This window comes from Pinus tabuliformis, chromosome 8, assembly GCF_031772625.1.
Source record: "Pinus tabuliformis cultivar Carrire ecotype Pingquan chromosome 8, CPIR1, whole genome shotgun sequence".
NCBI classification, from domain to species: Eukaryota; Viridiplantae; Streptophyta; class Pinopsida; order Pinales; family Pinaceae; genus Pinus; species Pinus tabuliformis.
In genome coordinates, this window is record NC_142294.1 from 1,878,252,017 (window position 1) to 1,878,275,499 (window position 23,483).

At 38.7% G+C, this 23,483-nt stretch overlaps 1 long non-coding RNA gene across 1 annotated transcript in view; it reads right to left on the reverse strand.

The window, feature by feature from the left end:
* Positions 1-21,344, reverse strand: part of LOC149243883 (uncharacterized) — a 115,892-nt gene extending 94,548 nt beyond the window's left edge. Inside the window, exon 1 of the long non-coding RNA XR_016246710.1 lies at positions 21,256-21,344. This is a non-coding gene — a long non-coding RNA (uncharacterized LOC149243883). The remainder of the gene's footprint in view (positions 1-21,255) is intronic.
* Positions 21,345-23,483: the final 2,139 nt, after the last annotated feature.

A 23,483-nucleotide genomic window follows, 5' to 3' on the forward strand; every position in this document is an offset into this window, starting at 1 on the left:
AGTTGGCCCGCGCTCGAGGTGTGCTTTACCGGCGTTCTGGTAGCCAATAGCTCGATGTATCAAAGTGCAGAGGAGATCAGAATAGCCACCTGAGTTTGAAGTGTTGGATGATAAATGCATGCGCATGATCTAGCCGATTAGATTTTGAATCGGCTCAATCCGTGGCGCGGGGGATGAGCTGTCCCCGCCGGACCGTTGGGCGACGTCATCCATCATCCGCCTGCGTATTCACTTGTTGCCGCATCCATTCCCACAGATTTGCCGCCGCCTTTTCCTGTTAAACTCATGCTTCTGACGAGAGTGTTCTCACGTGCGTGCCGCTCATTCTCTTTGTCGTGGCCGCCACCCAAACTTCCAATTACACTTTAATTAGCCGACGTGGCCAGTCGACTGGCCATACGGCCGCTCAACCATTCAATTTTACGCTATGCAAACAATTTCAAAGTAAAATTCATGCGATTTGATGGAAGGAAGGGTTGAGACACTTACCTATGTGGCTGCACACGATTTTTCCAGTTCTTGGACGATGGTGAGTGGATCTACCTGCTGCATGCGAACTTACACAGACCCAGAAGCTCATGGTTACAGGCTGCCAACAGTGGAGTGGATGCTTTGGTTGCGTGCGCCCGCGTTTCATTGTAGATGGCGGTGCTGTGAATGGTATCCACTCGAGCAGGTTGAACTGTTACAGGATTCCCGCGAGGTGTCTCGTAACAGTCCTTTCTCCTTGGGTGCATGCTGCACGATGGAGGTTCTGGCCTTTCAATCACGTTCCCGGAGCTCTTGATGCTTGCGGTATGAGATCTCATCCTTTGTTTATATTTGAAAATGGCTTTTCCCGCGAGAACTCATCGATCTGCTTTGTTGGTGCAGGGGACTTGGTTGCATGTCGACAAGGATGGTGGAGCAAGGTGACAACAATGTGCAAGGGTGCCAACAGAGGCTTGCATGCATCCAAACCAATCCATCGTCGCTAAATCTCCTTCTAAGATGAATTCTGGCCGTCCAAACCTCCTACAGGAAGTTTCCTATAGAACACAGAGCTTCCTGTAGAAAGTTCGGCCTTCCTGTAGAAAGTCTGTACTTTCCTGTAGAAAATCCGCGCCTTCCTGTAGAAAGACTGCATCTTCCTGTAGAAAGACAACATCTTCCTGTAGAAGATTCAAACCATGATAAAATTGCACATACCTTGAAAGAACATGGGTACCCTTGGAGGAGGTGCTGGTGAGGTTCCTTGACAGCATGATAAGGACCCTTGGCTTTGAGTTAGAGGGCTTCCTCTCCTCCATAGAACATCTGCAACCTGCATGCAATTTTACCATATTTTGCTTATTGTTTTTTTTTTTTTCTCTTTTTTTTTTTTTTTTTTTTTTTTTTGAAAGATAACAGGGGTGCCTCAAAGAGGTTTTCACCCGTGCCATCTGCCCTGAGCGCCTCAGAGAGGTTTTCACTCAAGGATCTTTTTCACCTTTTCTCTTTTTTTTTCTTTTTTTTTTGAAAGACAATAGGGGCGCCTCAATGAGGTTTTCACCCCTACTACCTGCCTTGGGCGCCTCAGAGAGGTTTTCACCCAAGGATCTTTATTTATTTTTCTTTTTTCTCTTTTTTTTTTTTTTTCTACCCTACCCTACTTGAAAAACAAACTCATTCTCAAGTATAAGAATACTTCCAATGGAGCCATGTGCACATCGAGATTAGAGAAAAAATGATGTGAAGGCTCAAAATGCATGCTTGGACAAGTATCCAGATCTCAGAGACCAAATGATCTGACATTGAAGGGATCAAACGAAGTTGAGGAAGAAAGTACTGCGGCAACTTAGTGACTGTTTGGAACCATGTCTCAATATAGCTTTGATATCCTTGGTCCTTGTGCTGATCATTCTTCATGTCACCTTCTATCATGACTTTCTCATCTTCCTCTTTTTGCTGATCTTTCTCTTGAGTACATGGAGGATTTGATGGTAACCATGAAGGATCTTTCTTTATCTCTGATTCTGATGTCTTCTCTTCATCAAGAGCAGCCCATGGTTCTTTGATCTCCTCTTTGGAACCTTCTTTTTCTTTTGGTCCTTCAATGTTGTCAATAGATTCTCTCTTTTGCAACACTCTTCCCGAGCTTTGGTGAACATCATTAAGCTCAAAAGGAGTCATTTGCACATGTTGTGCCTCAGCTTTGCAATTGGGTTGAGCTGCTCCATTGTATGGTTTTGGAAATGGTGGTACGGGTAGTTGAGTGGAGGTGTGAAATTGAGATGGAGATGGATGGCATTGTGGTTGGGTAGGCATTTGGGGTTGCCTTGGTGGAGGAGGAGGCGATGGTTGTGGATGAGCAGGTGGTGGAGGAAAATGAGTGGGATGAGAGTTGTACTGGGGCCTCCACTCCTGATAAGGTGCATTCCACTGAGGCTGTGGCTGAGCATAAGAGTGAAACGAATGAGAAGCTGGTTGGGCATAATATGGATCTGTGAAGGAATAAGGAGGAGGTGTGAACCAGGAAGGATGAGCAGGGGGACCCCAAGAAGGCATGAAGGTGGCTTGGTAAGGGTCATAATAGGTCTCGGGTGTCCCTTGTAGTTCCTGCTGGTAGGGTACGGGTCCATGTGGCCTCCTTTGGTTCATATAACAGAGTGATTCAGTGGCTCCCTTGGCTCTTTGATATGTAGCTTTGATTCTGGGCAAGGAAGGGCACTGATCTGTAGGATGGTATTCTTCACAGATGAAACACACTTCTAGAGGGTGCATTGGACATTCGTTCCTAGGATGCTTTCTAGTGCACCTAGGACAAAAAATGGCCAAAGCCCTCTTGGCTTCTTCTTGCTTCTTTTGGATCCGCAAGGTATCCAGTTGCATGGCAAGAAACTGCCTCATATCACTCTTGAAATCTTCGATCTGATTTGCAAATTCATCTTTGGACAAGGGACTGCTCCCAACATTTCTGCTTGTAGCCATTTCCTTCAGAGGAATGTTTCTTCTTCTTCTCCCCTAGAGGTTCTTCAGATATGTCTTGATGTCCACCCAGGGGTTCTTTCATCACAGCCATCGAAGAAGAACGTTGGCTGTGTGAAGCAGTGGGGGTGTTGTGCAATCATTTTTCTAACTTATCTCTACTCCTACAAAGCATGAAATTAAATCTTTTTGGTTGATTTTTTTGTTTTTTCTACTTCTACCTGCAAAACTAAAATAGATTGAACTGCAACTAACTATCTTGCTGAAATGAAAATGCGGAATTGAAATGAAAGCAGGAAAGGACTAATCTATTTTGCTCAAATGAAATTGCAGGAATGAAATGCTAGGCTACGCTTGCGAAATTGAAATGCTAATCTACGCTTGCAGAAATGAAATTGCGAAATTGAAATGCTAATCTAGGAAAGCAGGAAATGTCTATGCTACTTTTGCAGAATGAAAATGAAATAAACTACTGAGCAGAAGGTTGTAGTAGAAAATAGAAGAATAGCAACAATCACCAATACTCTGCCGCTTCCCCGAAAACGGCGCCAAAAAGATGGTGGGCTCCAGTATTGTAGCAACAATGCTACAACTCCTGGAGCTTCTTATCTCTAATTTTATCAACCTGGTAGTTCGTACAAACTTGGGAGCGATGGTGCTGTATGCACAAGTACTAGCTCTTGTCGCAGCTGTCACTTGGTCAGCTGGCACAAGTCCGCTAGGGCTCAAGCCAACTTCTATAGGCTCACAGAAGAAGCTTTAGGAATGATGGACGAAAGCTAACTCAAAGGAGACTAGTCTATTTGCAGAAAGAAACTGAAAGCCAACAAAGCATGAAAACCCTAGTAAACCCTAATTTAACTAGCTTGACCCTTACAATGCAAAAATGTGAATGAAGCTTCTACCAATGATGCCATTACTTGCAGTGAGTTGAAATACATGAATCTAAGCTATTTGCATCTAAAAAGACATGTTTTTGTATTTTGTCATTAAGTGGTTGGATTTATTGTGATGATGCTTTTGATTAGGGTTTGGTTGTGCAGGAGCGGTTTGAATGGAAGGCAAGCATGGGCAAGGTCAGGATGGCTAGGGGAGGTCCCTGAGGGTCTCTAGCATCAGTCCACAGAAGTCTACCACGTTCGGATGCTCAGCAACCGAGTTTGCAGGCTTCTACAGGAAGTCTGCAGGGGATCCTACAGGAAACTCAGGGATTTCTACAGGAAGTCTGTGCAATTCTACAGGATGTTTGATCGTGGGAGTTTTGGGAGATGGTGAAGTGTTGGAGTGGTGTGGGAGGATAGGTGAGATGGAGATGGAGCTGGTGATGGCTCAGGAGCAGAGAAGTCAGATGGAGGAAGAGTGCATGCAGAGGTTTGATGGCTGGAAGGATGGGTTCAACGAAAAGTTAAGTAAATGAAGCTACGTGGCAATGGATGAGTTGGAGGGTAAATGGGCTGGACAGAGGCCGAGTAGGTGGATTGAGGAGAGATCCAGAAGAAGAAAAAGGAAGTGGAATGATATGGAGCAGCGTAAATGAAACAAATGACTTATGAATGTCACCAAAGGAAAGTTCATTAACCTAAGCTACTTGTGATATAAACTCAGTGAATAGCAATGTAAACCGTGAAGGGGACTCGTGCATGGAAGTGGAATAAAGAAGTATGGTTCAATATCAACAGTGCATGGATGGATCTTCAACGAAAATGCCTATGTTGCAGCTTGTATGGAAGTGAAAAGAACTGTGTTTCTTTTTGGTGGTTGATAAAGACTTCACCCCAATCCCTAAGCAGAGATGGCAGTGATTTCTAACAACCTTTTTCTGGAGCTCCAATGACTTATAACTATCCTCTTCTAATCTAAGCAACTGGAAGCAAATTCACCATAACCTAATCCTATGCAATCTCATAAAACTAAATCAACAAACTGTAAATTCGAATTGCATGTCAAAGTAAAAACTCAAAGTGTTGGAACGAAATGCAAACAACATTACAACACCGAGGAGATCTATTGCTCTCAGGTTGGGCCCTAACCTGAGAGCTATAGCTCCCTTAGAAACTCAGAATGAGATCAAAATCTGCCTGCCTTTATTCATAAACAAGAATCTGATGTCATGCCAAAACTGGCTTACAAAAGAACTAACACCGAGCTGTAGCTCGTACTTCAAAATTACAAGAGTAATGCAAAGGTTCAAAAAGCTTCTATCCAAGGCTACGGCCTCAGTATTTATGCAAAATGATCATCCAACAGGTGTCCTTGATTTGTGGAGCTCGGCTGTCCAACTGAAGTTTAAACTGCTGATCCTGTAGGGCAGTTATAACTGCTGTTTCTGTAGAATAGTTATAACTGCTGTTCCTGTAGAACAGTTGGCTACTTCTAAGCTCGGTGGGGAGATGGATTGGAGCTCGGAGCTATGGTGGGAATCACAAGGAAGGTCCCCAAGACCGTGGACATCCTCTCCTAAAAACCAGCAGTGCCACCTCATTGTCTCCTTGTCTCCTTTCTCGTGGTCTTTTCTCCCTTTTAATGCCAAAAACCTGAAAGCATCATGCATTAGTCACGTAGATAGAATGCCTACCCTTCTTCCTACAAACAACACGAATAAACCAAAAAATGAATGCATAAGCAATAAAAAATGAATGGTTTGAGCAGAGCAAGTAGGCCAAATGAGCCCAAATTGTACCAAAAATTGGGGCTCATCACTTACCTTTGGTCCATGGTAGTTAGTCCTTGGTATTTGAACCTATGGTTGTTGGACCATGGTACCTCATCAGAAGTGTTGATCCCAAGTATTGGGTTCGTGGTATTGGTTTATTATGGTTTTGGTCCGTGGTATTGCATCCAAAAGTGTTGATCTCACGCACTTTCATGGTTGGTTAATGGTATTAGTCCGACAATTTTTGATCCTATGGTTTTGGCCCGTGGTATTGCATCCAAAAGTGTTGATCTCACGCACTTTCATGGTTGGTTCATGGTATTAGTCCAACAGTTTTTTGATCCTATGGTTTTGCACCGTGGTATTGAGAAAGGACTAAGGCTATAAAAGAGGAAGGAGATCATTTGGCAAGGCATCATCTGAATTATTGAATATCTCATAAAGTGCTAGATTTGGAATATTGTGATTGGGTTATGGTGCAGATCTAGATCTGAGCTAAAGAGGGATCTCACCAGTTGATGGAAAACAAGATCCAAGGATAGATCGGGATCAAATGGTTTGAAATGAACTATCTCTATATAGTTGATTATGCTTATTCTAGATCTGTATACTGACGCTTGTAATGATCTGAACTGGGTATAACTTAAGTTTGAAATCGCTGCAAGTCATGATTGAATATTTATATATCTGTACGCGGGTTGGCTTTGGTGAAAGCACGTATGTACGCAGGTTTGGTTCACTGTAGTAGCATATACCATTTGAGCTATGATGTTTAATGTTACAGGTGGTTCAGGTTGTTGATGTGTTCTGATGACTGTTTAATGGTGTCAGTATTCTACATATTCAGTTTGATTGATTGTGTTGATGGATGAGATCTAGTAATGGATCTAATGGACTAGATCAGGTTGCTAACACTCATATTATCCTTGTATATGTATTGATCTGGTGATTGGGTGATTCAGAAGATTGATTGATTATGTGCTTCAATGATATTTATGGGTCCAGTATGAAAATTGGATGAAACGCGGTCCTTCAGATTATGTATTGTGCTTCAGGTGTATCCAGTCATAAAATGTATGAAACGTGGTACCTGGAGGAGAGAAGATTGTAGACCGGCGCCTACGTACTAGTATCTTGGCTAGTACAAGAGCTAAGGGGGTTGTAGCTCCCTTCTAGGAGAAGCTGGAGAACGAAAGAGGGTTGTAGCTCTCTGCAGGTTGTAGCCTGCGTACTGGTAAAGGACTGCACCAGTACAAAATCATTGTAAAAGGAATTTTTAATTGAAAGAAGATAGAGACATATTGCAGCAGGTGGTTTTCTCCCACATTGGGTTTCCACCTTATATCATGGTGTTCATGTGTGTGGCTTATGTGTGATGATCTGTTCTATTTTACTGCACCTGTTTACTGTTAATATGGTTGATGATGTTCTAATGCACTCATTAAGGATCAACTAACTGAATCATAAGAAGTTGTGGAAGTAGCATATATGAATCTGAATATGGAAATGAAAAAGTTTTATTGATGTGATAATACTGATTCACCCGCCCCCCCCCTCTCAGTATTATTTCCAACATATCCAACTTCTAACAAATTACAAAGAAGAGATAGAACTTAGAAGCTAAAGCCACTACCTTAGTTTATGAGAAGTTAAGTCTAATGAGCTACCCATAGTTGTTCATTCATCTTGGTACAATATTTTTATAAGTTTTGAATTGCTTACATTTATGAAGTCCGCATATACATTGCACATCTCATAAATTTGCACAATCTTTGGATAAACAATTTAAAGTGACTTATAGAGTTTAATACAATATTGTTATATACATTGCACATCTCATAAATTTGCACAATTATTGGATAAGTGACTTATGGAGTTTAATACAATATTTTTATATACATTGCACATCTCATAAATTTGCACAATTATTGGATAGACAATTTAAAGTATAAATAAGATAAGATAATTATATTTATGTCCAACTAATGACTACAAAGTAGGTTAAAGGGACTCTTAAGTACAAAGAAGTCCATACAAAGTAGAGAACCATACAAAGCGGGAGAACCAAACGGTCTCCTAAAAAATACAAGCATGATGTAAGTCAACATTGGCATTAGCGAAAAAGATCTAGGAGCCGGATCAAACCCATCTCTCCTAACATCCCGAGATTTCCTAACATCGAAGATTGAACGAAAAACGCTTAAAAAACTCAACAAAGTGAAAATGTGGACGGTCTACTAAATCCTGAGAGCTAATTACGCCGTAAGGCGTTTCCCTCTGAGATTAACTCCCCAAATTGCTTTCGTGTCAAGATATGTGCCATTGGATTTTGGTGTTAGACGATTAGGTAATCCTTATCCGTTGATTTGAATTGAGCAAAGCCAGCGGCGACTGTTCGTTCCATCCTCCAATAACTGCGACTGTTCGTTCGATCCTATCTTCCAAACGAACCGTGAACCGACTTAATTTATTCTATCGATAATATTTTGCTGCATGAACAAGGGTTTTCTTCATATTTTCAGGTTATGCAGTTGGTATTTCCAAGGCAGAGGCGCAGCAGATCATTAATCCCCTGCAATAACACTCCAGATTTGGCACTTGGAGGGCAGCCATTTCATCAAGAGCGTTTTCTAGGAGAGTTGCAGAGAAAGGCCGAACACGGGGTAGGTACTGCTTTAAATCCCTTTCATTACGGCGATTCGAACCTGGTACCTGCCGGGGCCGCCATGTGGACGCCCAAACCCAGCACTGTATGGATGCTTCCTGTTAACACAGATCTGACACCGGCTAAACAGTAGATATGGACGACGGCATCGGATGCCATGTACAGATCAATGTGCACGACTACATCGATTCGCCTCGCCAACGGTGGAGGCGCGGGCGCGAGCGGGGCCGGTGGTGGGGGCTCGGTTTTTGCCGGTATGTCGTCTTCCCCCGTGCTGACAATCCCGTCCCTGATGCCGAGCAGAATCAATCTAGCAGGGATGGAATTGCAGAGCTCGTTTCTGGGTCCTTCGCCGCATGATCAGCACCTTGGTCTGGGTTTGGGCCTTGGAGGTGAGGGCCATATGGGAATTTATGCATCGCCTCTCAATTCCTACAATCCCGGACGATCCCAGCTGAATCATTACTTTGAACACACTCAAAATCCAAATCCAAATCCAAATCCGAATTCAATCCACCAAGAAGACAACAACGACGATGAACAACCAGGCCAATAGCACGACAGCCATTAATGCCTACAAGGAGTGGATCCTATCCTATCCCAGATTCTGAGCATTCGCTCTGCATCCCATTCTTGTCTTGTACATATAAAATATTTAGTGTGGAAAGTTAGAGTTGTTATGTGTTAAATCGTGGGCGAGCGAAACCATGCGTGAGTACAGTTATGTCTCCATGAGGTGTGTGCCTGCAGCAGCAGTAACAGGTCATCAACGTTGCCGATTTGGAGACATGGGAGAACTATTGTACCATTCTCTGCTGATTAGGCTACAGTTATAGCAAACCAGGTACTTAATTCCCTCGCATTTATTTATTTTCGCATTAGGGTTACTTTTATTTTATCCTGTTTTTAACTGAAACCCTCCGCAACTTTCGGGACTTTAATTTGCAGCAATGCAATTTCTAAATTGCGCTGTAGTCAAAGCACGTTCCAAACGAACTGTAATTTACGTAGAGTACTCAACTAAGTTATTGATACCAATGAACGTGAAATATTTTCATTTCTTACTAAACTTCAAAAACCAAGCACCAGATGATGTTGCGTAAACACATTGTACCTATGCTCAAGCGCTCATGAGAGATCTTGATAGTGTAGAGTTATATGAGTTGCATTTGTAGGGGTGAAAATGAGTTAGGTTGGGTACCGGAGAGAATAATCATGAACTGTTTAATGGTATAAGAATTAACAATAATGTTTTTTCATAAGAATAGAGAGAAGATAGAACAATCAGGCATTTCACTTTTCAGAAAGATCATGAGTGGCTATCAAATTATTATCAAATTAAATTAAGTAAATCTAAAAATATTTTTATAAATTTAAAATTAAATTGTTATTAAATTCATAATTAGATTAGATAAATTTGAAAACAAAATCATAAATTTAGTTACGTAAATAACAAATTCTTAAAAATTTTCAATCTTCAAATAAATTTAAATGTGCAGATATTTTATTATTGAAAATTTTAATAATAAATTTATGATCAAATTAGATTAAATAAAGGTGTAGTTTAATTTATAAATAAAATGATTTTTTATGATTAATTTTTTAGTTAATTTTAATCTGATTGGTTTTTAAAAATTCTAGTTTAAAGTGTTTAATTTATATAATTCCAGTGCCCAAAATTTTTTCCAGGATGGCAAATACATTTATGCATTCAAAACTGTATTTTAAATAATAAACAAACTTAAAATTATGTGAAAAAACTTTCTTCTATACATTAGACTAAACTTTAAATAAATATAAAGAAATATAAATTTACAAATATATATAAATATTATCTAAAATTCTATTTATAAATTCTAATATATATATATATATATATATGATTGAAAATGCTATTCATAAATATAAAAGAGATTAAAAGAATATAAGAACATCTTTCAACTGTAAAAACTGAAAATAAAAAAATATATAAAACTAATTCAAAACCTTATAGTAAAAAAATTAAAAATCACTTAACTTTATATACGACACATTTAACCGTCATCCGATTAATTCAAATTTTAAGCAAAAAGCCATAAATTAAAAATATATAAAAACTAGTTTAAAAAAATTATGGTGATTTGTATGAATTTTTTTGGTTTCTTCCCCTTCTTCAGACTTCAACGTAGGCGGTTACCTTCTAACTTCCCAGTTAGAGTTGACTGAGACGACGTATTATTTTTACCTCTAGAAGGGCGTTGGCCGAAACTATTTTATTTGATAAAATACTCTTTATTGGAAAATTACTAGTCTATCCACATAAAATAAAAATCTTACTGCATGTTTAGAATTATATTAAGATTAATCTGGTGAGAATGGGGGATGCTTGCAGGTGCAGCTGCGAAATTCTTCAGCGTTTCGTGACAAGTTGGGGTTAATATGGAGATATTTGTTGTCAGTTGACTGAGTCGACCTACAGAGAAAGTAGACGGAATTTACGTGTTTGTGTGTGGTGCCTATATCCTCTCTAGAATCAGTAGATCTACAGTTTGTGTGTTTAGCAGCCCACTCATACATTAATTTCTGTGATATGGAGGTAGACTGGAGATGATTGATTTGTAATGTGCATACAGACACTAATTACAAAAATTAAGTCTATTTGTACTGGGGTTGGGTTAGATGTAATTATGGAACCCTAATCTAACTTTCTTGGTGAAACAGAAGGTGAGACTGAATTCTATACTTTATTTTCCTTTCCCCTGTAGAGTGATCAGAACACGAGGATGATAGTTTAATTGCTATTCACCTCATCTTTGCACAGTGCATGTGATCGCTGATCATCTATCTATATATATATATATATAGATATATAGATATATATTATGGAATAGGTTACTGCGCTCTCAGCAAATATTGAGTATGAAATAAGAAAACTCCAAAGTTCATCTGACAAGGTATAATATACGAGCGTAGTGCATCGCGTGCTCCAAGGACAAACTGAAGCACGGTATAAGCAGTTCTCTCCTCCTCCTCCACCACCATCTCCTGCTCACCATTTTTAACCGGGCAGGACGCAAAATTTTACAGTTTCTGAATGTTTTCTTATCATTTTATCTCACAGGAAAATTGGATCTTATATTGCCAAATTGTATTTTGGATTTTATATTGCCAAATTGTATTTGCAATTTGAGACAACGTGATTAATTACGTCGTAAGGCGTTTCCCTCTGAGATTAACTCCCCAAATTGCTTTCGTGTCAAGATATGTGCCATTGGATTTTGGTGTTAGCCGATTAGGTAATCCTTATCCGTTGATTTGAATTGAGCAAGGCCAGCCGCGACTGTTCGTTAGATCCTGCAATAACTGCGACTGTTCGTTCGATCCTGCAATAACTGTCCACTATCTTCCTTACGAATCATCAACCGACTTAATTTATTCTATCGATAATATTTTGCTGCATGAACAAGGGTTTTCTTCATATTTTCAGGTTATGCAGTTGGTATTTCGAAGGAAGAGGCGCAGCAGATCATTAATCCCCTACAGCGGATCAGTGGTTTTGCGGGCTCAAATTTGTAAGGTAGATATCGTATTATTCTACTCTTACCCCCTTGCATGTGCATGACTTGCAAATGCCTGAGAGAGGATTTCGATGGAATTCATTCAATTTACAGCAATTTAAACGTTCAGAAGGCTAACTATATATTTATGGCACTATTTTCAGCCGGTTCGTTGCAGCAGAAGTGCCGGAGAAACTATCCACATCTCAATTCACTATTTTCAATAACGGAGTTCTATAACGGAGTGGTGAATGTTTACGATATTCCTGCTGAGAAGGTCTTATTTTGATCCGAGCAACTCATATAATACATCAAGAAAATTTGTGTAAATTTTCATAAAACGATATGATTCTCTCATCTTTCTGCCTTTTACTCTATTTCAGACTGAGTACATTGCCATTCTCTGGGCAGGTTGAAGACATTATGAAGCTTGCCAGCTCCAATAGCTCGAGTAACAAAAGAACCTCTACGATTACCAGCTGCAAAATTGAAGAGATATAGGAACAGCAGCCTTCCAAATCTGCATTGAACGCTGTCAATGAAAATCAACCTCAAAAAGTGGCAGCAGGTAAGACATGTATGACACATATGGTCGATATCTAACCGATTCTCCATAAAAACGAAAACGAGAACAACTATAAGTGCTTTGGCTTTCTTTCTTTTTTTCAAAAGAGGGGTTAACTTTTAAAAAATCGAACAGTGATGCATTGATCTGATCATCACATAGAAAATCACTTAAAAGACAAAACGTTGGAGGCAAGGGCCAGGCGCTGTAATAAATTTGACCACCGCAAGCAGATAGCTTGGTATAATAAATGCTAATATTCTTCGATCATTGCAAATTTAGCCTCGCTTTTCTTTGGCTTTGAACATTAATGATATAGTGCAAAGAATCTGTAGAAAAGATAAATCGTTCAGAAACTCCAGACTTATCGATCTTGATGGATTGAGGGCGTACATAGTATTTGATCATGAAAAGTACCTGATTTCACAAGGTCCGTGGAGATCTGGATGCAGAAAATTTCACAAGGTCCTTTTAAGACTAATTTTTTTTCCACTTGAAGAAATTTCTTCTAAAGCAATTTTAAGGGCGTACATAGTATTGATCACGAAAAGTACCTGATTTTACCTAACTATTAAGCCACATCCTCTGGACTATATTCAACAGCTAATTTCAGGGCCTGTGTTTCAGATACAGAAAGAGAATGGTTGTGTTTACCATTGTAGTATACAATAAATATGTTTCGATCGTCTAGGGCTCGTTCTGTGTGCTTTCTTGCAGGACAACCCACTGTTCTGCACCTATAATAGCTTCTGCAAGATCGAAGCAATAAAATATCAGTTAATTAAAGAGGCCAATTAAAGCAGAAAGAGTATCAGTATAGACAACCAAAAAAAAGTGAAAGAATGTAATAGCAATATACATTGGATATGGATGGCCTAATATGGCCATCTGCGTCAATTTTACCCAAGAGAATTCATCCGATGGAATGTCCGCCAAATTCGCACTGGCAACAGGTACTCTGATCATTCTTTTCACTCCCGAGGACCTGTATAGGCAATCCGAAAATAAGTGAAACAATGTAACATGATCAATAAGACTCTCACTATATTTATTTACATAACAATCATGATATAATGATATACTCTGACTAACTGAGAAGGTCTTATTTTGATCCGAGCAACTCATATAATACATCAAGAAAATTTGTGTAAATTTTCATAAAACGATATGATTCTCTCATCTTTCTACCTTTTACTTTATTTCCGACTGAGACATTGCCATTCTCTGGGCAGGTTGAAGACATTATGAAGCTTGCCAGCTCCAATAGCTCAAGTAACAAAAGAACCTCTAAGATTACTAGCTGCAAAATTGAAGAGATATAGGAACAACAGCCTTCCAAATCTGCATTGAACGCTGTCAATGAAAATCAACCTCAAAAAGTGGCAACAGGTAAGACATGTATGACACATATGGTCGATATCTAACCGATTCTCCATAAAAACGAAAACGAGAACAACTATAAGTGCTTCGGCTTTCTTTCTTTTTTTCAAAAGAGGGGTTAACTTTTAAAAAATCGAACAGTGATGCATTGATCTGATCATCACATAGAAAATCACTTAAAAGACAAAACGTTGGAGGCAAGGGCCAGGCGCTGTAATAAATTTGACCACCGCAAGCAGATAGCTTGGTATAATAAATGCTAATATTCTTCGATCATTGCAAATTTAGCCTCGCTTTTCTTTGGCTTTGAACATTAATGATATTGTGCAAAGAATCTGTAGAAAAGATAAATCGTTCAGAAACTCCAGACTTATCGATCTTGATGGATTGAGGGCGTACATAGTATTTGATCATGAAAAGTACCTGATTTCACAAGGTCCGTGGAGATCTGGATGCAGAAAATTTCACAAGGTCCTTTTAAGACTAATTCTTTTTCCACTTGAATAAATTTCTTCTAAAGCAATTTTAAGGGCGTACATAGTATTGATCATGAAAAGTACCTGATTTTACCTAACTATTAAGCCACATCCTCTGGACTATATTGAACTCAAAAAGTGGCAGCAAGTAAGACTATGGTCGATATCTAACCGATTCTCCATAAAAACGAAAACGAGAACAACTATAAGTGCTTCGGCTTTCTTTCTTTTTTTCAAAAGAGGGGTTAACTTTTAAAAAATCGAACAATGATGCATTGATCTGATCATCACATATAAAATCACTTAAAAGACAAAACGTTGGAGGCAAGGGCCAGGCGCTGTAATAAATTTGACCACCGCAAGCAGATAGCTTGGTATAATAAATGCTAATATTCTTCGATCATTGCAAATTTAGCCTCGCTTTTCTTTGGCTTTGAACATTAATGATATTGTGCAAAGAATCTGTAGAAAAGATAAATCGTTCAGAAACTCCAAACTTATCGATCTTGATGGATTGAGGGCGTACATAGTATTTGATCATGAAAAGTACCTGATTTCACAAGGTCCGTGGAGATCTGGATGCAGAAAATTTCACAAGGTCCTTTTAAGACTAATTTTTTTTCCACTTGAAGAAATTTCTTCTAAAGCAATTTTAAGGGCGTACATAGTATTGATCATGAAAAGTACCTGATTTTACCTAACTATTAAGCCACATCCTCTGGACTATATTCAACAGCTAATTTCAGGGCCTGTGTTTCAGATACAGAAAGAGAATGGTTGTGTTTACCATCGTAGTATACAATAAATATGTTTCGATCGTCTAGGGCTCGTTCTGTGTGCTTTCTTGCAGGACAACCCACTGTTCTGCACCTGTAATAGCTTCTGCAAGATCGAAGCAATAAAATATCAGTTAATCAAAGAGGCCAATTAAAGCGGAAAGAGTATCAGTATAGACAACCAAAAAAAAATGAAAGAATGTAACAGCAATATACATTGGATATGGATGGCCTAATATGGTCATCTGCGTCAATTTTACCCAAGAGAATTCATCCGATGGAATGTCCGCCAAATTCGCACTGGCAGCAGGTACTCTGATCATTCTTTTCACTCCCGAGGACTTGTATAGGCAATCCGAAAAGAAGTGAAACAATGTAACATGATCAATAAGACTCTCACTATATTTATTTACATAACAATCATGATATATTGATATACTCCGACTGATATAGGTGCCATCAGCCAGACTTTAAAACCAACCTGAAAAACATAAAAGAAAAATAAAATTTTCGAAGTCTCAGAAATTCTTGCAAAACAGAGAAATTATCCTCTCACTCATTCCAAATTAATATATAATAATAAAAAAAGTTAAATGAATATAGTTAATTTTGATTAAAAGCATTATAAGATATTAATAACTTTACTATAATTACGCCGTAAGGTAGTCGGTTTTGTTCCTATGGTCGGTTTTATCATGTGTGGAGGCTTCACGACCTCTCCGCCTCTCAAGGAGAGTTCTCTATTTTATGGTTTTGGTTCCTATTCCTCTCTATGCTTCACTTGCCTCTATTCTCCAACCCTATTTCTAAATTCCATAACCGTGCTCACTCTGTATTGATTTTCCTTTGTCCTCTAGTCTCCTTCCCTTCTCCTACCTCTCATGTCTACTCCTATTGCAACCCTTCTTCTCCCCATCACCATGTCATGAAAATGTATCCACTCATGATGGGGATTTGATGGTTGTGGCCCCCATAGCAAATCTCAAAACCAGTCTTAGGCTTAGTTTGTAGTGTCTATCGTTCATTCATCCATCCCTTGAGAAGTTCAATATGAAATCCATATACTTCACGCTTAGGTAGTTCACGACAAGAGTGCTCACTCTGATTCATGAATTCATGTTATTTCAGGCTACATTCTAGACCCTATACACATCATGGGTTATAATAATCAATACTTGAATACTATCCCACAATGGACCTGCTCCTGAATAATTTACCAGCATGTTGCTGCATGTTCCAATTTCTTTGTTGTTGTTGCTAGTTCTTGTATTTGATTTTAACCACCCAACCAGGGATTTCCGTGCTTCCCGTACTAAACACATAAATTCCATTAGATTCAAAATAAATTGAAATAACTTCAAATCATATGTCATTGGTTGCTCGTCAATAAGGTACATTTGCAATCAAGTTTACTTCATGTCACAACAAGTCAAACTAACTATTTGATCAAAACATCATGTATAAACATATCACATATGGTTAGCTCAAAACACAACCATCATAGATCAACATCATAAATCACATGTAACCATCATATACTAGAATCAGGCGTTTCCCTCTGAAATGAACTCCCTAAACTGCTTTCGTGTCAAAATATGTGCCATTCGATTTTGTTGTTAGACAAATGGGTAATCATTACTTGTTGATTTGAATTGAGGAATTCCAGCCGTGACAGTTGTTACTGGGTCGTTGGATCCTACAATAACTGTCAACTATCTTCCTTACGAATCGTCAACCGACTTAACTTATTATATCGATAATATTTTGCTCCGTGAACAAGGTTTTTCTTCAGATTTTCAGGTTAGGCAGCTGGTATTTTGAAGGCAGAGGTGCATCTATTGCAGATCATTAATTCCCTTGCAGTGGATCAGTAGTTTTCTGGGCTCAAATTTGTAAGGTAGGTATTGCATTATTGTACTCTTACCCCCTTGCATGTGCATTACTTGCTAATGCCTAAGAGAGGATTTCGATGGTGATTTTCACGTCGGTAATGAGAGTTTTGTTTTCTTGAGCATTTTCCATTTGCTCAAAAGTGCCTCTCTGAGATGGCCAAGGTTTTGTTTTGGGTTTGGTAGATATCACTAGTTTTTTTTTGTTTCTGGGTGTCGCAGTACTCCAACTTTTGTTTGGGGTGTGACAACTCTTTTTATCATAAATCAACTAGGGTTTATATTCTTGTAGTTACTTTTATTAATAGTAAATACTACAATAGTTATAGAATGTAATCTCCTTGGGTATTTTTTTGAGAGGGATCTGGCATCACATGGTAACTATGTTATTACATGACAACAGTTCTTTGGAGAAGGGAAAATGCCAAGTGGTGGGTTTCATGTGCTGCATCTTGTGAAACCATTTCTTTCAATCTTACTAGAAGTCCATACGGCTGAAGGAAAAGTGCCCTTTAGGGAGAAGGTTCTTTAAATTGTAATATCCCTTTTAATCTTTCTCGTATGCAGTTAGTTGCCTTTATATGGAATACATTTAGCAACCAGTTCTGATCCATTCTATTGGATGTGTGTAATTCTGGCATAAATGTGCGCATCAATCAATTTGATAAAAATGGAAAGAAGAAAAGAGGAGTTGGAGGTTATATTTAAGAGTGGATCAACACTAATAAATTCGTTAGTGATTTTGGGATAGTGGCAGACGTAAGGAATAATTTAATGACTTTCGAGATACACATAGTCTTGTATTACATCACGATTGATGCGGGGAGAGGTCATGTTGTCGGAGAGCAATGACATTCATGGGAGCAGTTTTAATATCAATACCAGAACTGTGTATGCGATAATCTTATCTTGGCGTCTTGTTTGCCAAGTTTCGCAATTGCATGTGTGGACAGTATGTTAAAAATGAACGTAATAAAAGCGAGCACTCGTTAAATATTGTCAAAGCGTGACAAGATGCCCTGCATTACATTCCATATATCCGTATATTCTGTATCTTTGAAGTCTGGACAACTATCACAATTTGCAAGTTCCAACTAAGGTGCATTGAATATGCTTCGATGTACTTTTATGGTCATTATCATTAATAAAACAAAACAATTACATGAAATATCGTTGACATCCATGTGGGATAATTTAAAATATAATTGAAAGTGCTAAATGGTGTTCTTAAAAGTTGTTTATTAATGATATCAATAAAAAAAATAGTGAGCAAGTACATGACATATCGTTGACATCCATGTGGGATAATTTAAAATATAATTGAAAGTGCAAAATGGTGTTTTTAGAAGTTGTTTATTTCGATTTCTGTTTAATTAATAATATTTCATCTATATTAAATGTATTATAATTATTAATAATTAAAAAATAAAATAACAATTATTATAATTTCCAAAGTTGTGAGAAACACCATTCAATTACTTTTTATTACACTTAATATCTCATAGTACCCACTCATACATAACTTACTCTATATAATTTGGCACATTATTGCATACGTTTTTTTTGTTAGTTTACTACATTTTTTTAAATAATTATTTTAAATGTTAAATTACAATCTACTATAAATTGAATTTTAAGAAAAGTGATCTTAGCATGCATTATTTGAACAAAATATTGCAGCTTGAAGACTCTTGTATGTGATATGTCTCAGCCCTATTCAAAGTTGTAAAGTGTGTTTTCTGATGATCTCCTTGTTACTAGTGGTAATGCTTTGAAGGACCAGGGCAGTCCTTTGATAGATAAGAAGATGGGGCAAACGAATGGAGAAAAAATGATGGGAATTGAATAAAATCAAGTGGTCAACTGAAGAAGAATGGGGTAAGATGGGGCAAATGAATGGAGAAAAAATGACGGGAATTGAATAAAATCAAGTGGTCAAGTGAAGAAGAATGGGGTTCATCTAAGGATGGGAATGCTCTTTTTGATGGCAGGTCACATCCATTGCAACAATTTGGATATAACGAACACCCACTCTAGGATTTCGTGTTTCTTGGCTCCGTGATGAAAATAATGAAGACAAAATACATGTTAATTTGTTACTTGTGTTATTTGATGCAAGTTTTGTAATGAATGACTAAAAAATACACGGTGAGAGAAAAATGCATATTACGCTAATTAAGGAATGTTTTTCACTTGTTGAACTTGTAGTATTGAATTTAACACACTGATACTTTACAACAATGAACTAACAATCTTCATGATGAAAATAGTAATGTGGAAAATTTATTTACATAATGAAAAAGGCAATATGGGATATTCCAATCACGTTCCAAGGCATTTTTTAAAATGTGGATTTGAGAAAAGGTTGTTGTGGAAGGTGTTGTTTGTATATGGGAAAGATTTATCTACATAATGAAAAAGGCAATATGGGATATTCCAATCATGTTCCAAGCCATTTTTTAAAATGTGGATGTGAGAAAAGGTTGTTGTGGAAGGTGTTGTTTGTATATGGGAAATTTCCTGGTCATGGTATGTAATCCTAATGTTGATAGATATGTCTACTTTAAAATGTGGATGTGAGAAAAGGTTGTTGTGGAAGGTATTGTTTCTATATGAGAAATTTCCTGATCATTGTGTGTAATTCTAATGTTCATAGATATGTTCTACTAAGTGGTTCCAGTTAATGGGACATTGATGTGAGCATTCAATATATTTTTATTCTTTATCAAAGTATTTTTTTTTTGTATTTGCATAATTCAATTTATGCCTTACGGCGTTCCCTTTGCAACATTTGGTGCAAATGCTAGTTTAAAATAACTTATGGAATTCTATTTGCAAGTAGTCCTACAGGTGTTATGGTTTTTATATTTCCTTCATAAATAACTTACAGAGTTTGATTTGCAAGTGGTCTTACTGGTGTTATCGTTTTAGTCTTCCTTTCCTGATTTGGTTTGGGCTTCGTTTTGTTTCCACGAGTTTGATTATGGAACATAGTGGCTACGGAGGTTTCCATGGGCGAACCAGGTAGCAAGGGTTGCAGCCTCGACACTCGAGACTCAAGCAATGTGGGTTCGATGCGTGCAGCAGGAGACTAACTCGACGTTTCTGGGTCAGTATTTCCTTGACGTTTTTAAAGGTTTGGGCTTCGTTTTGTTTCCATGCTCTCTGTGCATTTAGAGTTGGTTTAGTGAACTCCTCGAGATTGTTGGGTGACGGGTGATTTCGGGTAGGAAAACACTGCGCTTTTCCCTTTTCAAATCCTAGTGTTACCGCTCTCCCAGTGCAACAGCGCCCCTTCGCTCTCGCTGGTTCTGTTCTTGGCCCTGGGCAGCATCTTGTTTGCTGGTCGCACATATCCTTGGCCTTTCCTAAATACCGGAGGTCTGCTTACTAGGAAGGTTGCATTTTCGTCTTTGTGGTGTTGTGTTGGGTTATTGGGAAAATGGACTTTAGAACTAGGCCATAGCTTCATCTATCGCCGTGCCTTTTAACAGCTCAGCTTCCATTGATTCTGTGCACCCTCTATCGCTGTGAGCTATACATCGGCTCAGGTTTGTGGGGGTGGTTTTTCCTCCCATCTCTGTTGTGGGTGGTGCTCCTCGGTTTCTTATCTATGTCGGGGACCTTGCATCGACTCCTGGTCACACTCAGCTGGTTCAGTCTTCAGGAGGAGGAACACTGGCAAAGGGGGGAAGGCACACCCTTAACCCCCAAACCGCTTAACCCCCAAATCGCAAGACTCCCTGCAGCCAGCCAAACCAGAATCCAATTGACGCTATGAGGGCTGCCATAGACTTCCAACCTCAGTTCTCTGAGGACACTAAGAGGGAGGTCAAGGACATGGAAAATAAAATATAATGGTAAAGACAACAGCTCCCCAAGGAGCATCTGGAAGCAGAACTCAAAGGCAGGGTTCATGACCCTGTTATTCGTGAATCAGTACACCAAAATTCTTAAGCTTCTGGAATTATACTGATTCAAAGAAGTGTTTATTGCACTAGTGATTAAGGAGAAGGGCATCCAACAGAATGCCAGAGGAGACCAGCTACATGTCATGGATCAGAAATTTGACATTCTTTGTCACGAAATCTCTCACATTGAAATTTTAGTTGACACTTTTGCGAACTTTTCTGATCCTCCCCTGGTCCAGAACATCCTTCCCAAGCATATGGAGATTTCCCTCCAATCTTATCCTCGTCTTGGAGTCAATGGAGCAGAACTGCAGAGGAGGATGATGCTGAAGTAGGAGGATGGCTCCTCGTCTTGGAGTCAATGGAGCAGAACTGCAGAGGAGGATGATGCTGAAGTAGGAGGATGGCCAATGGAGCAGAACTGCAGAGGAGGATGATGCTGAAGTAGGACGATGGACCTTTGGTTTAATCTCTCATCTTTATTTTCGTCTTTACAGTCAGAGAGGGAGCATCAAGTACCCTCTTGGGCAGCCAGACTGCCTGGCTCATAATGGTAACATCTAATGAGAAATGAAACATCTAGTACTAGGAAACTTATATTAAGAAAGACAATATTTAACTAATATATTTAGCTTTTCCTATTTGGCAACTCATAAGAAACTAGACATGTTCTAAATATGTATTTGTAATCTCTTTAAAAAGGCTATCAAGCCTCATGATAATAGAAGTGAATATTATAGTCTTCTATCTTATCTTGTGTGACTGTGTTTGATTCATTAATTCTGAGCAGAGTTTGTAAGATCCAGCTGAGCGGTGAGGCTTAGAGAGCCTCACCTTCAATTAATTGCAGATCAATTGGTATCAGAGCAAGTCGCTCCTTGAAACCTGATTAAAAAAACATTATGCTCTAAATTTTTGCTACTAACATCGTCCCTATTTTCCAGCCGCTACAGGTTCTTATTTTCCAACCATTCTACATTCACTTTCTTTCCTAATATTTACCTTTTTCTTCACACATTCCCTAGCTATGATGTCTCAGTTCCTATGCTTCATCACAACATCCACAACACCCATGGCCACTTTTGTTACAAGTCTGCAACACATTTATAATTCAGGTATATATGTGGTGTGCCCTGGTTTCGTACCACACCCATAATCCATGAGTTTGTATATCAGGAGCAACATTCAGAGCGGGTTCCCTTTGGAGATGTGCCATCCCACCCTACTTTATTAGGCACATGCTTCACATTCATTAGTTCCAGCGTAATAACATCCGACTTGGGTTCATTTGGAGATGTGCGCTCCCACCCCAAGCTATGTAGGCGCCTACTATTTTATCAACAATCAACATCACATCACATCAACTCCAACAACTTCCGGCTTGGGTTCATTGGAGATGTTCCCTCCCACACCAGGATATATAGGCACCTGTTACTTCATCAACATTGAGCATCACATCAACTCCAGTAGTATTCAAAAATCATTTCAGCCATGGCTTCACATTTAAACTGGGAGGTGGAAAGCAGGGGACTCTTTCCATCTAAACCAGGAGGAATTGGGCAGCCAGACTGCCTGGCTCATAATGGTAACATATAATGAGGAATGAAACATCTAGTACTAGGAACTTATATCAAGAAAGACAATATCTAAGTAATGTATTTAGTTTTTCCTATTTGGCAACTCGTAAGAAACCAGACATGTTCTAAATATGTATTTGTAATCTCTTTAAAATGCTATCCAGCATTATGATAATAGAAGTGAATATTACAGCATTCTATCTTATCTTATCTTGTGTGATTGTGTTTGATTCATTAATTCTGAGCAGAGTTTGTAAGATCCAGCTTAGAGGCGAGGCTTAGAGAGCCTCACCTCCAATTAGTTGCAGATCACCTCTCATCAGTGTTGTTATGCTTTTTCTTCAAATTGAAATTCTAGTTGACATTCTTGTGAACTTCCCTGATTCTACCATGGAGAACATCCTTTCCAAGCATATGTAGATTCTCCCTCCAACCTTACCCGGGTAGAGGAGCCAATGGGAGCAGAACTGCAAAGGAGGATGCTAAAGCAGGAGGATGGACCTTTGAAATTTGAGTTGGCATTCTTGTGAACTTTCCTGATTCTACCATGGAGAACATCCTTTCCAAGCATATGGAGGTGCTCCCTCCAATCTTATCCTGGGAGAGGAGCCAATGGAGCAGAACTGCAAAGGAGGATGCTAAAGCAGGAGGATGGACCTTCGGTTTAATCTCTAATGTTTAACTCGGTCTCTACAGAGAGAAGGAACATCAACTTCCCTCTTCATCATTGTTGTTATGCTTTTCTTTGGGGTTATTAGTAGAATAGAAAGCCCTTTATTTCGGTTCGTAGTTAGTATGAAAAACATTACTGTTACAATGATATATGATGAAAACAATGATATGTTGTCACATGTGGCCTTGGTTTCCCAGGTAACAGGCCACACAAGGTGCTGTCTGTACTCATTTTTTTAGTCATATTAATACCAATGCCAAAATCAATTAACGTTTTAAAATCCAATGATTTTACTGTGATACACAAACACAAACACAGTCAATGCCATCTCAAAATAATATCTCTCAACATATTAAAAAAATAACAGGAAAGGAAAAATCTTATTTTATGAACATAATTCTTTCTGAATCACATCCAGTAAACAAAGTTTTTTCCC